Genomic DNA, 14,778 nt, shown 5'->3' with positions numbered 1-14,778 from the left:
CTTATGGAGAAATTCATTCTCCATAGGCTGAATGGTGATTAAAGGGACCTACCTAGGATCAGAGTTCAAAACTGGCAGTCAGGTTTTTTTCCCCCTTTAAAGCACAACCAAATAAGGAAAAGGTAAGCGTCACTTTTCCTATTAAGTAAGATATTACAAGGGAGGCACTTAGCACAGTGACAGTTCCTACTAAGGGCTTAATAATAACTCTAGAAATATTTTTTAAAAAGCTGCTTGCCTCTGTCAGTCTTTCCGGGAGCTGTAAGCACAGCAGTTTGTCCACTGAGCTCGAGGCCCTATGGCCAGGCATGGGGAAAGGCGTGTAAGGGCAGTGGCAGTCTGGGAATGCTGGACTGCGGGCGGGGAGTGGAGAGGCTGCTGAAGTTCCCCATTGGCTACAGCTAGGCTTGGGAGTTCTATGGAATGTTCTCTGCCATTCCGAGCCTTCTCTATCCCACCCCCTGATTTGCATCATCGCTGCCATTGCCCCCCTGAGGTAGCAGCTCTTTGGAGATCCTAGACTTGAGGAAGGCCAGAATCCAAAGGAGCTGTGGAAGCCATCTGGCTTCTCCTTTTATAGAAAACTGAGGCTTTAGTTTCTTGGCCAGAGTCTCCCACATGGCACTAAGGGAATCATGATGCCTATGCTCGGTCTTTTTTCATTCTGCCTTGTTCTTTTCAGGGAAAGAGAAACAGGAGCCCTTTGCACTGGTCAGTGCTGCAAGAGTGTGGATGAGGAGTGGATGAGGTCTGGTGGCCCCAGCCTCCAGGGCTGACAAGCACATGCTGGGGCTCCTGGGGCTCCAGCTGACCAGCCTCCAGCCCTCTTCCCTCTCTGACATGGGCCAGCCGATGGCACACCCTGAGCCCTCAGAAGCCAGGAAGGCGTTCCCAAATGGAGGAGGCGTTGCCCAGAAATGCTCTAAATTTCCTGAAAACAGGCCCACCCTTCTACTCTACTCCACTGATGAGCTCTTTAAGCTAGAGCGTAAAGCGTGGTTTTGGGAAGGGTGGGGGCACTGAGCAGACTTTGAGAACCAGGTACCTAGTAGGAGCTCACCTCAGAAACTAAGCTTGGTGGGGCGTAGAAAGATTTGTCAGTGGCCGTTTAAAAAAATTCTGCAGTGAATTTTATTGAATTCATGGGGGAAATTCCTTGATGAAAAACAAAAAATTAAAGTTGTACAGGCCTGTTCTGTGAGACAAACCAGTGATGGAGCCTACTCAGATACATGGAGATACCTCTAAACTTCCAGGATAATAGCTAACAAATACTGAGTGCTTACCAGCTGCTAGGCACGTTTCCAAGCACTTAACAAATATCAACTCATTCAATCCTCACAGTCCCACTAGGTTAGAAACTAGTCCCGTTTACAGAAACCCAGAATCACCAAGGTAGAAGAGTTGTTGGAACCCAGGCTCGCTCGCTCTCTCTCTCTCTTTTTTTTTTTTTAGTTTATTTATTTATTTTGAGAGGATGCGAGCATGACCAGGGGAGAGGCAGAGAGAGAGCATCCCAGGCACTCCTTTTTCAGCATAGAGCCCAATCCGGGCTCAGTCCCATAAACCGTGAGGTCATGACCTGAGCTGAATCAAGAGTTGGACGCTTCACTGACTGAACTGTCCAGGCTCTTAACCATTGTACCTGCTGCTGGGGGTGAAGTAGGCAGTTTTCCTGACTCCCAGCCCAGTGTTCTTTCCACAAAGACACCTATTCCTTAAGTCTCACTTGTGTTTTTGCATTTTATTCTTCCTGGGACTTGCTTTAATCCCTGTAGAAGAGCCCAGGCCTAAGGGTTGCAGATCTTTTCTGAGGTGCAGATCTTTTCAGTGTCTTTTGGACTGAAAGCGTGTTGAGTCCACCACACCCATACTAGTTTCATGGGCTGGATTCTTGGTAATCTTACCTACTTTTATATCCACAGTACATAGTATATGTAGTTGTTGAGAAGAAGAGCATTTTTTTAGTCATTACCAAACAGGACGCTCATAGGAGACATTGCTAATTGATCCTAGGCTTTTCTTGAGTCCATTTACTGCCTCCTAGGCAGTCAAGATCAAACAATCACATGTGGAGTTTCAGATTAAAGTCCTTGTATAAACAACCCTGAGAGCACAGGGACTGTCATGTTCACCACTGCCTCCTCAGTGCCTTCCACACAGACCCCTCAATGGACAAGTTACCAATGGTCAGGTGACAACAATAGGCTGGTTGGAAAGCAGGGCTGGGATCTCAAAAAAAACCAAGTTGATATTTTTGGGACAAGTCAGAAAGCTCGCTATGTCTTAGTTCTATGCTCTGTGATATGGGAGAGAACCACGTCTGTCCTTCCTACCTCCTACGGTTTGAGACTTAGACACCATGAGGAGAGAGGAAGCATCTTAAAGCTGATTAACTCTGGTCAGCCGGAGTGAGGAAAGATAGTTTACCTGGTTGGGTGGTTTAAGCTCTGTATAGCTCTCCTGTGTCCCATAGCAGGGCCTATACAAAGTCCTTGCTTTTTCCACCCCCTTTTCCCCTTTCCTCCCTGTCCTTTGTCCTATGAGGTATTTACAGTTTCCTCCATCCTTTCCTTTCTGATCTGCTGGAGGAGGCAAAATTTTCTTGGGCTTGGTTCTGGTGAGGGCTCAGGCCTTTGGTTTGCAGGTGACCCTAGAGCATTGCCTTTCAGTAAACAGTGCTTTGATTCCTGACTGTGCTTTGCCCTTCTTCCCCCATGCTGAAGGATGGCATCCCCACCTGGCAGGTAAGCTCATAGCCTCAGAGAAGTGGATTCTGGTGCTCGTGACTTCAGTCCCCTTTTGGGCCGGCAGGTTTGGGCTGGAGACCTTTGAGAACCTAATATTGGTCACTTGCAGTGCTGAAAGAGGCCTAGGGTGGCGTGAGATGTCAGATACTTTCTCATTGTGTGACTTTGGCTGGCCACTTAGTCTCTGAAACTGGGATAGTAATTCCACCATTGTGAGGGTCAAAATGCACAAAAAGCCTGCAACGGGAAGCTTGAGGTGAATGCTTAGTAAGTAGTAGCCATTATTGTATAGCGGACTGAGGGGGCATTGGGTGAGCGAAGAGCAGGCTTAGCCTAAGGGAGTGGAGGCTGTCTGGCTGTTAAAAGGAGGCAGGCAAACCGTTCCCTTCAGAGCCTTCATTCTTCTCCTTCTGGAACAGCCATAGTTTGGAGCTTGTTGTGAAAAAACCCCACACCCAGCCCAGATTGATCCTTTGTGACCTCCCGTCTGTCAAGACATTCAGCTTGTGGATTCTTGGCCTAAACCAGTCTTGTTTCCTGATGCTAGAGCTTGAACTGGGGTAAATGGAGGGATGTGCTTCTCATGCACCCCTCCCGTGGCTGCTGTTTGTGTGCATAATTAAAACATGCTCCCTCCTGCTCCTGTGAGCCAGGTAATTTCTGTCTGCAAACATGAGACCCTGGACTGGGGGCTGAAGACCAGGGTTCCTTCCCAGCAATCTCAGTTCTCAAACATTAATTGGCATCAGCATTGCATCGGAAACTTGTTAAAACTGCAGATGCCCAAGCTCTGCCTTCCTCGCCAAACTGATTCCTGGAGCTTGATGGAATTCCAGGAATATGCATTTAAACCCAAGCCTGCCCCTCTTTGCCAGGTGGTGTTGCAAGTCTGCTAGCTCACTGGTCCCAGTTTCCACAGCTGTGAGGTGAGGGTTTTCTATAGCCTTGTGCTCAGAAACTCCAGCTGAGTGTAAGGTTAATGGGGAGGGGGCTAGGGTTCCACGTCCATCAGACGAGCCCTGCTAAGTCAGAGCATGCAACTCTTGATCTTGGGGTTGTGAGTTCGAGCCCCATGTTGGGTGTAGAGATTACTTAAAAATAAAATCTTTAGAAAAGAACTTAAATATACCTTTTAAAAAGAACATAAACATTAAGTTTAAAAAATATTAAATATTTTAACTTTAGTCGTCAAATTATATCGAACATAATCATAAATATATGGATATATAATAAATATTAATTTTAATTAATATAAAATATTAAAATAACCCATGTGTCCTCTATCAGTTTAAGAAGTGCAGCCCCAATTTTAAAATATTAAACATGGTGTAAAAACATAAATAACACTGGCCTCTTTCTCGTGACACCTCGGAGGTGGTAGGCAGCCTCAGGATGAAGCTGAACATCTCCTTCCCAGCTACTGGCTGCCAGAAACTCCTTGAAGTGGACGATGAACGCAGATTTTGTACCTTTTATGAGAAGCGAATGGCCACAGAAGTTGCTGCTGATGCTTTAGGGGAAGAATGGAAAGGTTACGTGGTCCAAGTCAGTGGTGGCAATGACAGACAAGGCTTCCCCATGATGCAGGGTGTCATGACCCATGGCCATGTCCGCCTACTGTTGAGTAAGGGGCATTCCTGCTACCAACCATGGAGGACTGGAGAAAGCACAAATCTGTGCGGGGTTGCATTGTGGATGCCAATCTCCGTGTTCTCAACTTGGTCATTGTGAAAAAAGGGGAGAAGGATATTCCTGGACTCACTGATACTACTACTGTGCCTCGTCGCCTGGAGTTCAAAAGGGCTAGCAGAATCCGCAAGCTTTTCAGTCTCTGAGGAAGATGATGCCCGCCAGTGTGTTGTGAGAAAGCCCCTAAACAAAGAAGGTAAGAAACCTCAAACCAAAGCACCCAAGATTCAGCATCTTGTTACTCCACGTGTCCTCCAATACAAAGGTTGGCGCATTGCTTTGAAGAAGCAGCGCACAAAGAAAAACAAGGAGGAGGCTGCAGAACATACTAAACTTTTGGCCAAGAGAATGAAAGAGGCCAAAGAAAAACGCCGAGAACAGATTGCCAAGAGACGAGAGCTTCTTCCTCAAAGTCTGAGCTCAGTCAAAAATGAGATTGTTGTGAGAGGAACAAAATATAAGATCAGACATAAGTCAATAAATAAATAAAATCCTAAATGTGGTGGTGTGGTTCTGGTAACCCCTATGAGAATTAACAGTTGCAACTCACTGGGTTAAATTAAAAAATTTCCAAGTATGTGCATCCAGAGAAAACCTGCCTTAGAATTACCTAGCAGATTTCTGGCCCCACCATTCCTGAGCAAAAGTCCTTGGAGGGTGTGACCCAGGAATCTACATTTTGAACTTCTCAAAGGATTGGTAATTCTGCATACTAAAATCTTAGGGCTTAGGTACTTTTATAACAGTGGTTTTGGAGGTAGACTGTGCCCCTGGAAAGCTCGCTTCAGTTAAGTTGTAGTTAGGATGACCAGTCAACATAGGGATAAAAATCAAAGCATGTTAGGCCTAGAAAGACTATAGATGACAGGCTCCCCTCCCCACCTCCCACCCTCCCAACCACAGGCCTCTGAATGGCGAGACTGAAGATCCCCAGGTGGGGAACTCATGCCAAGCTCCCACCTCAAGGCTCTCTAGCATCTGCGCCAGTACCGGCCTCCAGTCTCCTGACTCCTAGCCCAGGGCTCTGCTAACTACCCCCGTCATGGAACATAGAGCAGCAGTCCTTCCTTCCTTCCTGTGGTGGCCAGGTTTAGCAAATAAAAATACTGGACACCCAGTTACATTTGAATTTCAGATAAATGGTGCATAGTTTTTTAGTATAAGATGTCCCAACTATTGCATAGGACATACTGTTCTGAAAAATTACTTGCTGATAATCTCAAATTCACATTTAATTAGATATGCCTGAGATTAAAAAAATAAATAAATCTGGCAACCATTATCCATTTCATTCTTTTTTTAAGCACTGGAGAGATTCAGGAGTTGCCTCAGAGAGCCAAAAAAATAACTGTCATGCATTTGTGATCATTCTGTATTTAATGATGACCTCATTTAAGCTGTAAATCTGTGAGCTAGCAGCTATCATGAACCTCACAATGAGAGATTAAATCTGACTCTAGGATTTCCCATGTAAATTGCCTTTTTGCCTCCATCATGAACCTGCTTGTTTGTCTCTCATTCCTTTGTGTCCAGTTAATGCCGATCAAGTTACAAGCTGCATGAATGGTTGGTTTGATTTAACCACGTCCCCTGGCCTTGTTGGTTACTTATTTGATGCGGACTGGTGGTTAAAACATCTTCGGGTGATCCTGAGTCCATGCTCTTAACTGCAGCTCTGCTCTGCCTCTTAGCCCAGCAGCCTGGTAAATTGGTGATAGAATGGGTTTTGGATAGGGCTCAGAACCCCTCTACATTTGCTGAAGGTGAAGGGACTGAAGTAGGGTAATAGTGTACCTGCCAGTTCCTTGAGAGCATCTGTGAGCAGGGTGGGTGTCTACAGGTGGGGCAGCCCCTGTCTCCTCATCCGTGACATCCCAGGGCCCTACTCTTTTCCAGTCAGGGTGTAGCATGTGACACTGAAGCGGCCCCCTGGCCCAGACCCCTCAAGAGGGGCAGATCTGCCTCTGGGAAGCAAGGTCTGCTTGGCTGACCTGGATCGGTATTCCTAGGCCATACCCAAGACCTCCCAACTTGCTGTCTGTTTCTGGGATGCCTGGCATGTCTCTTCTATTTCTGTGGGGTTTCCTGTTGCCAAGTATACCCAGCCTGCAGGGCTGGAGCTGTTCGGGCTCAGTGATTTCAGAGCAGGGAACCGAGGGCTAGTGAGGGAGCCTACCTGGCATACTACATGAGTAAGTGGTCAGGACCTGCATACCCATCTTCCAGAGGGAGCCAAGAGGTTTGGCCTTCCCTGGAGAAGTGTGAAGAAAAAAGGGGGTGCAGAAGTGAGATCCCCCTCCTAGATCCAAGAGCCCTTCCTTTTCTGTCATGTATTACAGTTTCATGTAAGAAGTTGTTTATCTTAGAAACAGTGGGGGAGGTTCCTGTAATGCTTGGGTTTCTGAACCTGCCCCCCACCCCAGCCATGCACAGTATGCTCCTATGCCATGAGTGAGTGTCAAGGTGAACAGAGCATATTTTGTTTAGGCTGGAAGTTGGCTTCCCCACCAGCTTGAAAAGCTCTGGATTTGCAGGCAGGAACTGGCTATTCAGTGCCAGCTCCACACAATTCACTGGTCACTTTGGGCACAGCCTGGTCCCTCCTGGGCTCAGCTTTCCTTCCTATACAAGGAGAAGCGTTCTCAAGTTCCTTCTAGCCTTGGCTGCGCCTGAGAGCCTCTCCACTCCAATAAAGTGGTAATCCAAAGTAATTTGGGGGAGGCGGGGGACTCAGAAGCTTCTTGAAGAGAGAATGCCCTAGATTAAGACAATAAAAGTGACTTTGCATTACCTGAAGTGGTGGGTTACCAGGGGAAAACCAGCTTTGAGGTCAGCAGCCTCCCACATCGGATCAGTGGAGTCAGGCGGGCAGCAAAGTGTTGCTTGTGCCTCAAAACCTTCCGAGAGGGGTGGCTTCTGAAATCCAGGGCCCAGCTGCCCAGTGCTTGGCCTGTCCCTCAAGAGAGCACGCGGGAGCCCACAAACAGAATAAGATTCATGGAAGAGGTGTTTTTTTTTTTTAATGTGAATTGATTAGCAGTATTTATAAAGCAAGAATTTTTTAAAAATAATCTTTTTCTACTTTTCTTAAAAATTCAGAGGCTCTGGAGACACATAAGTCTTTTTGAGGGTTGAGTCTTGGTTGTTTTTGCACGGGTGCTGCCCCCTTCACCTGCTAGCTGTGCTTCCAAGCTCACCGGGGTACCAGACTTGTGATTCCTGGTTCGGCCTGGGGCCCGGAGGCTTAAGTCTGGGACCTCTGGGAAGTTTCTGTGCCATCTCATCTGCCACATACCCCCTCTGTCCTGTTTTCCATGGCCCATGGTGTTGGGATTAAAGCACACGGGTTCCAGCTCTGCGTACAGAACGCCGGGTCTAGATCCCACAGGGCTTGCAGCTGCTGGACTGTACAGCTGTGTGCTACTCGGTTGTAACTCAGGGGGGCAGCCAACTCTCTTCCCAGAAGAGAGCGCTTTTGGAGTTCTTTGAGAAGCACCCATACTTCTGTAAAGGCCTGCATTCAGTAAATGTTTCCTGTGGGCCTGCCATGTACATGCTGCGACCCTGGGTTTCAGAGGCCAGTGGGCAAGGTAGAAGAGATCCCTAATCTGTGGTGTTTGCAGTCATTGTCCACTAAGGGTGTGTGATCGGCTGGCAGAGCCCAGGCGTGGGGTCAGGTGGTGCCCGCGATTCAGTCCCAGCTCTGGAGGTTTGTAGCCTGCCGAACTGTGGACAAGTCACTTAGCCTCTCCGAGCCTTAGTTTCCTCATCTATAATCTGGGAATCAGCATCAACATCATACCTATCTCCTGAGTCGTTGTGAAAGAGAAATGAGCTACTGTATGTAAAGAACTTCGGTACCTTCAAAGGTTGTACTGCAGTAATTGATTCGTGGGGTTGAGATACAAATGCAGCCATTTCAGGGGGTGGCTCTGAAGACCCCAGGTTACAGACTGAGTTAGAACTTGATCCAGAGTTGCTGGTTGGGTAGTTCTTTACATTGGGCACTCAGCAGGGAAGACTTCCTTGGAAGAGACCGGAAAATAATGCTGAGGTGTGTGAATAATGTCACACAATATATACTGTGTGACCTTGGGCAAGTCCCTTGCCTCCCATTTCATTTCCTGAGCAACTGGACTAATAGTGTCTTTTGAGGCAAATGAGTAAAGTCACACATACAAAGCGCCTTAAACTAGCACCCAGTAAAGGGGGGTTGCTACTATTATTCCTGCTGTAATTAGAACCATATGTGCTCTTCAGAAAGGCTGTGGTAGGGTGCTGGCACTTGGAGGCCAGGGGCTTCCCTGCTGTTTGTGTCTTCCAGCTGTAATATTTTTAGTTAGCTTTTGGTCAGGAACTCAGGGGCTAGGACCAGCCATGGGGGCAGATTCCATGTCTGATCAGGAAGATTGGGGGCACCAGACTGCCTCAGTTGCCACAGGCTAAAGATAGTCTCCTGGGGTTGGGCCTGGTCCAGGCTCAGCAGCATCATGTGACCAGAACCCAGCAGCCCGGCCCCTCTTCCCAGGCCAAGGGGCGCACACTGGGGCTAGCAGCTTCCTTATGAGCAGAGCCTCTAGATGGGCTGATCTGAAGCCCTCAATACACACACACACACACACACCCACGCACACACATGCACACAGGGATGCCCTTCAGCCCCTTCCTGTGTTTCATCTGCAGATCTGGGGGTAGGAGCCCTGGACAGAGAGAGACCTCTGCAAAGTGGCAACAATGTCAGTGACAAGAACTGGTGAGCAAGGTGAGGGAGTTAACCTAGTGTACTTTTTACTTTGTAGAAGAATGTTTTCTGCCTAAGGGGTGTTAGGGTGAGTGAGGTTAGGCTGAAAGGCCTGTGGTCCCCAAACTCCTCCTGTATGACTCTGCCCTGAGGTTAGCTTAGGAAAGATGAGCATAGTTGGGCGATGTAACCCAGTCTCCTTCTGCCTCACCTTCCCCTTTAGATGGTTTTGCTCCCTTCCACGTTTGGGGTTCCAGTTTGCAAATATCTTTGGCAAATAATCTTTCCACCATGTGCCTTAATTAGTTTCCTCATTTGTAAAATGAGCCCAGTTAGAAGAACTAGCTCAGCGTTACAACAGTGCATGGCATCTAGTAAGTGCTCGGTACATATCATGTGCACTTGTTAATAGTATAACCACAGCTTGTCGCTCGCATCTCTTTGATGAGAAATTTCAGTGGCTGGCATCTTGTCTTCTCTCTGCTCATACCTCTAGACCGCACGTTACTGCTTTTTGTTCACTTGAGGAAGATGAGGCTCAGAGAGGGTGGTGGTAGTGTCCCCCCAAGGTTATACAACTGGAGAGTGCTAGAGTCTGGACTAGGACCCAGCCCTGATTTCAGGTAACCCAGTGCCTCGGTCAAAGCAGGGCTGGGCGTGGGGTTCCTCAGGAAGCCAACAGTGTTCTTCTGCCTGGGGAGAGCTCTGGCTGGAGGTGGAGGATGAAGCTGTAGCCTCAGGAATTAGTAGTTGGAAAGCTAAGCCTCTTTTCTTGGTGTGAAATCATAGAGGAGATGGGTTTTGTGAACTCACCACTCACTCAACAAATGTCAGCTGCACTGCCAGGCCCAGAACTAGACACTGCTATCCAAACACTGGTTTCTGTCCTCGAGGCGCCACACCGTCAGGGGGTGAAGGTTCCGGCAGCACTGGGACTGCGCTGTGAGAGTGTCTGGGAGGGTCCCCGAGGAGATTGGCCTAATGGCCAGGTACAGGTTAGCAGATTGGTTGAGTGTCAATTCAAGTAATACAGCCTAATAAATAACCTTGTTCTCCAAAGTAGAAGTTCTTTCTGGTCAGGGTACACTCAGCCTTTTCAGCTGCCAATCTCCAGGAGATGGTGCCAGCCCCAAAATAAACATTTGGCCCTCCCCATTCTTCTGGCACTGAGGCTGAAATCTCTGAGCCCCCCCTTCCCCATTCTCAGTCCCACACGCTTTCTTCCATCTGGCCTTAGCCCTGTCTCACCTTTTACCCACGTGTGTCCGCCAGTTTCATTTCCAGCGTCTCCCTCATATCAGCTTTTTACCATGACGTAAAGGGTTTGACTCACCCATGTGCCTTCTCGCCCTAAAAGCCACTGGTTTCCCGTTGCTTGACCAAGTCTTTGTGCCTTAGATTTCTTAGACCTGGCCCCTCTGGGTAGCTTTTATTTCAAAAGATCAGCAGCGATGGGATGTTTCTAGAACAAGGCAGCATAGAAAAGATTTCTTTTTATCTGGCTTTGTAGTAGGTGTTTATGGGTTTGGCCCTTGAGTAGCCTGACAGAGATTCTGGAGGGCGGGCTCTCCCCATCTTCCATGATTCGTAAAAAGTTGAGTTACTAAGTTTCTTCAACTGAAAGGGAACTCCAGGCCTTCCCTGTGCTCTTCCTTCCCCTAGTGCCCCAGGGGCTTCTGTCACAGCCGCCTCCCCCTCCAGGCCTTGTGGTGGATCCCCTCTTTCTCTCCTCTTGAGCTGGGACACCTGTCCTGGAGCCAGGACGGTAGTGTCTGCAAGAAGGGCCAGGCTGGAGCTGGACAGGGGATGGCATTTGTTAACTGAAGCAGTGAATTGAGCCACTTGATCCCCAGGAGCTGCTCCTATTCTTTTCATATTGAGAGATCATTTGATGGTCTCTTTTTCTCTTTAACCCTGAGGGTGAGGATTACTTGGAGATCGTAAACTTGGTGTGTGAATCTGAGTTGAAATATTTAGTATTACTTTATGCTGAGCACCCTTATGCTCTGTTCCTTTAACTGTCACAGCAGTCCTATGAGATAATTGTGACTTCAGTTTTACAGATGAGGAAACTTAAGTTCAAAAAGCTTCTCTGGGCACCTGGGTAGCTCAGTCGGTTAAGCTAAGCATCGATTCTTGATTTCAGCTCAGGTCTTGAATCTCATGGTTGGTAGGTTCGAGCCCTACAATGGGCTCTGCACTGACATCACGGATCTTGCTTGGTATTCTCTCTCTCCCTCACTCTCTGCCCCTACCCCACTCATGTTCTCTCCCCCTCCCTCTTCCTGCCCTCCCTCTCAAAAGTAAAGAAACTCAAAGGGCTTGTCAGGGACAGAGTATGTAGGGCCTCCAGCCAAGTGCAGTGGATGACAAAGTCCATGTGCTTATGACAGGCTCTCTGCTTTCCTAGACAATGTTTGAATGAAGGGGTGACAGTTGAGGAAGAGAGAATCTCAGAGGGTTAGACAGTCAGTGTTGTGCAGTTAGCCACTCCACTTTGCAGGGGGAGCCGCCCTCTGCTGTTATCCTCCATTATTCATAGCGGTTTAGCTGCCTTGGTCCCCACCACTCTCAGTAACCTGAAGGAAAAGTGATGGCTTTGTCATGGCAATACAGGTGCTCCACAACACACACACAGATTCTGAGGTGCTTCATTAATACAGAGAGGCATGCGTGTATTCAGGGAAGCCTCTTCATGCCCTGGAACTGAGTACTGGCTCCTGACTCAGGATGGTCCTATGGGACAGAAAGTGGCTTTTCTCCTTTTCCAGATACCTCTTAGTCCCCGACTTGTCTTAATCAGGAGGAATGCACTTATTCCTAGGGGGGCCTCTGTCTGCCATCTTGCTCCTTTAGAATAGTGGGCCTCAAGTAGGGTTCACCTCACCACACTGCTACCTCCTTCTGTACCTGAGAACCTTTCCCTGTCTTCAGTAACTGTTTACTGGAAACACTGGGGAAGTGCGCTAAGATTGCACCAAGAAGGAGTTGTGGTGTATGTGTGTGTGGTTTGTTTTTTTTTTTTTTTTTGAGAGACAGCAAAAGTGAAAGTGGGGGACAGAGAGAGGTGGGGGGGGGGGAGAGAATCCCAAGCAGGCTCCACGCTGTCAGCCCAGAGCCTGACATGGAGCTCAAACTCACAAACCTGTGAGATCATGATGTGATTTGAAATCAAGAGGCTGATGCTTAACTGACTAAGCCAACAAGGTGCCCCCAGGAAGCAGTTTTGTTTTTTTAGTTTTTTTCCCCCTTTTATGGTTTATTGTCAGGTTGGTTTCCATGTAACACCCAGTGCTCATCAACAAGTGCCCTCCTGCATGGCCATCACCCCTTTTCCCCTCTCCACCACCCCCATCGGCTCTCAGTTTGTTCTCAGTATTCAAGAGTCTCTTATGGTTTGCCTCCCTCCCAGGAAGGAGTTTTGACCCTACCAGTGGCCACATGGGATTTGTGGCAAACTGGAAGGAGCACTTGAACAAAGCCATTGGAGACCTGTGGCTGTCATCATGGCTCTTCCCTAGAGAAGCCCCTTCAGGGCCTCTGTTCCCTACCTGCAAACAGAGGGGATCAGAACCGGGGGTCCCTTTTGCTGCTCTCACCTTTTACAATCGTTTTCTTGGGCCGGTGCAGAGTGGTGAGTTTAGTGTTTTCTGAGCTGGGCTTGGGTCAGTGGCAGCTGGCACAGTGTCAGAATGCAGGAGTGGGAGGGAGGGGGCTTGTTCCCTGTTTGGGCTGGGATGATGCTGGACATAGGGACTGGCACCTGTGCCAAGGATTGGTTTTCACTGGGAGTCCTTTCAGATGCTAGGCCCTGTTTATTATGGGGCTGGAGAGAAAGTGAAGGAGGATGGTGGGGAGGAGACGCAGAAAGTGATGTGTAATTGATGTCAAAAATCTAAGTCTTTTTTCTGGTCTCCTGCAGGGCCTGAGAGCAATGCATCTGACTGAGCCGTCCTGCCTTCACTTAAGTCCCACAGGATTTTAACAGATCTAGGAATTTTACGTAAAGGAAGAAATAGCTCTCTCTCCCTAGTGGACTTTTCTGTCTGTCTGGGAGACTTTGTTCTACCTTGGAGCAGGGGCAGCCTGAGGATGTAGCTGCAAGCAGAGTAAGAGCAAGGCACTCTGGGTCCTGGGGACAGAGGGAGACTAGCTAGGGATGCGCCTTTTTCAACAAACTTCACACAGGACTACTTGAATATTCGTGTGTATGCCCAGACTAGCCATATTCCCTTGGTCATCTTGTGACGGGATGAATTTTAGTGACCGGATGACTCTCCTATTAATCAGAGACCGAACTTTCAGTACTTTACCATGTCCCTTTGTGATCTTGGTGAATGGAATGTCAGGCAGGGTGATCACAGGATAGGACTCTTCCCAATTTTAAGAGTTTTTCTTGTGTTTATTTTTTATTGGAAGAAACAGACAATGACCTGAAAAACTGCCTCACTTTTTTGAGGAAAGTCTTCAGGAAAACCTTGCCCTCTAAGCCTGATTCGCCCTTTTCACTTCTTATTAACGAGCTTGAAGTTGCAGACCCTTTGGCCTGCTCTTGTCCTGAGAGCAGGCAGGGGAGCCCTGGAGAAGTTATTACTACCATAACTCAGGTTTGTCAGGGAGGCGATCCTGTAGAGGCTCCCTCTACCCGGCCCTGGTTTGAGCACCAGCCTGGTCTGGAAGCTGGGTGGTATTAGGCTTCTCCGAGCCACCCAGGATCGGCAAGAAAATCAGGAGCATAGTAGCTACCTGATCCTATGGGCTCCATCCTCTTGGGACTGAGAGATTTTTCTGGGTATCCACCATCTAGCACTGGGTACAGAAGATGCTGTGGGCTGGGTTCCAGAGCTCCAGCTTTCAGAAGGCATGAGGGGTGTCGTGAGGGGACAGTGGCATGGCTCTGGTAAAGGTTGAAAGCCACAGATGCTGTGGCCTCACAGTTGAGCGTCAGACAAGGACTCTTTCTACTCATTAAGAGAACACGAGTGTGCTCAAGGACTAGAAAACTCCTTTTGAGATCAGCTAGGCAGGTTTCTCTGTTCAGAGACTAGGAGCAAAATGATGGGAGAGAGGTGGGGGAGTAGTGCCCCAGGATGTACCTTTTCCCGTGGGTCTCTGAGGGAGGAAGGTTCAGAAACCCTTGTTCTTTAGAAGTGTGTTGGGAAAGTGAGTGTAGGTGTAGAAGGGACCAGACCTTTTAGAGTTACTTCCTTTAAACAAACAAAAAGTTTTCTTTTTATAAAGCCTACGTCTTAATTGAAACGAGTAGAATATTCCAAACAGAATTAAATCACTATTAACATACTGCTTTACTCCTGATGATACTTAGTTATATGGCCTTCCAGAATTCTTCCTTGTCTTTATGTGCATATACACATTTTTTATTTGCTTTACAAAAATAGGATTGCAACTTTTCTCACTTACTGTGTTTCAGATCTTTTATCTGTAGTAGAGCATAATCTTTTTAATGACTGCTCTAAGATTGTTTAAAAAAACTTTTTTGTTATGTTTGTTTATTTTTGAGAGAGAGCGCAAGCAGGGAAGGGGCAGAGAGAGAGAGAGAAGGAGACACAGACTCCAAAGTAGGCTCCAGGCTCCGAG

At 47.8% G+C, this 14,778-nt stretch overlaps 1 pseudogene; it reads left to right on the top strand.

Annotated features, from left to right (window-relative positions):
- Nucleotides 1-4,038: 4,038 nt before the first annotated feature.
- On the top strand, nt 4,039-4,928 carry LOC115293511 (annotated as a pseudogene).
- The last annotated feature ends 9,850 nt before the right edge of the window (nt 4,929-14,778 follow it).

The sequence above is a fragment of the Suricata suricatta genome, chromosome 6 (genome assembly GCF_006229205.1).
Source record: "Suricata suricatta isolate VVHF042 chromosome 6, meerkat_22Aug2017_6uvM2_HiC, whole genome shotgun sequence".
Taxonomy (NCBI): domain Eukaryota; kingdom Metazoa; phylum Chordata; class Mammalia; order Carnivora; family Herpestidae; genus Suricata; species Suricata suricatta.
Note: the sequence above shows the minus strand (reverse complement) of the source record. Positions and strands in the feature narration are given on the sequence as shown.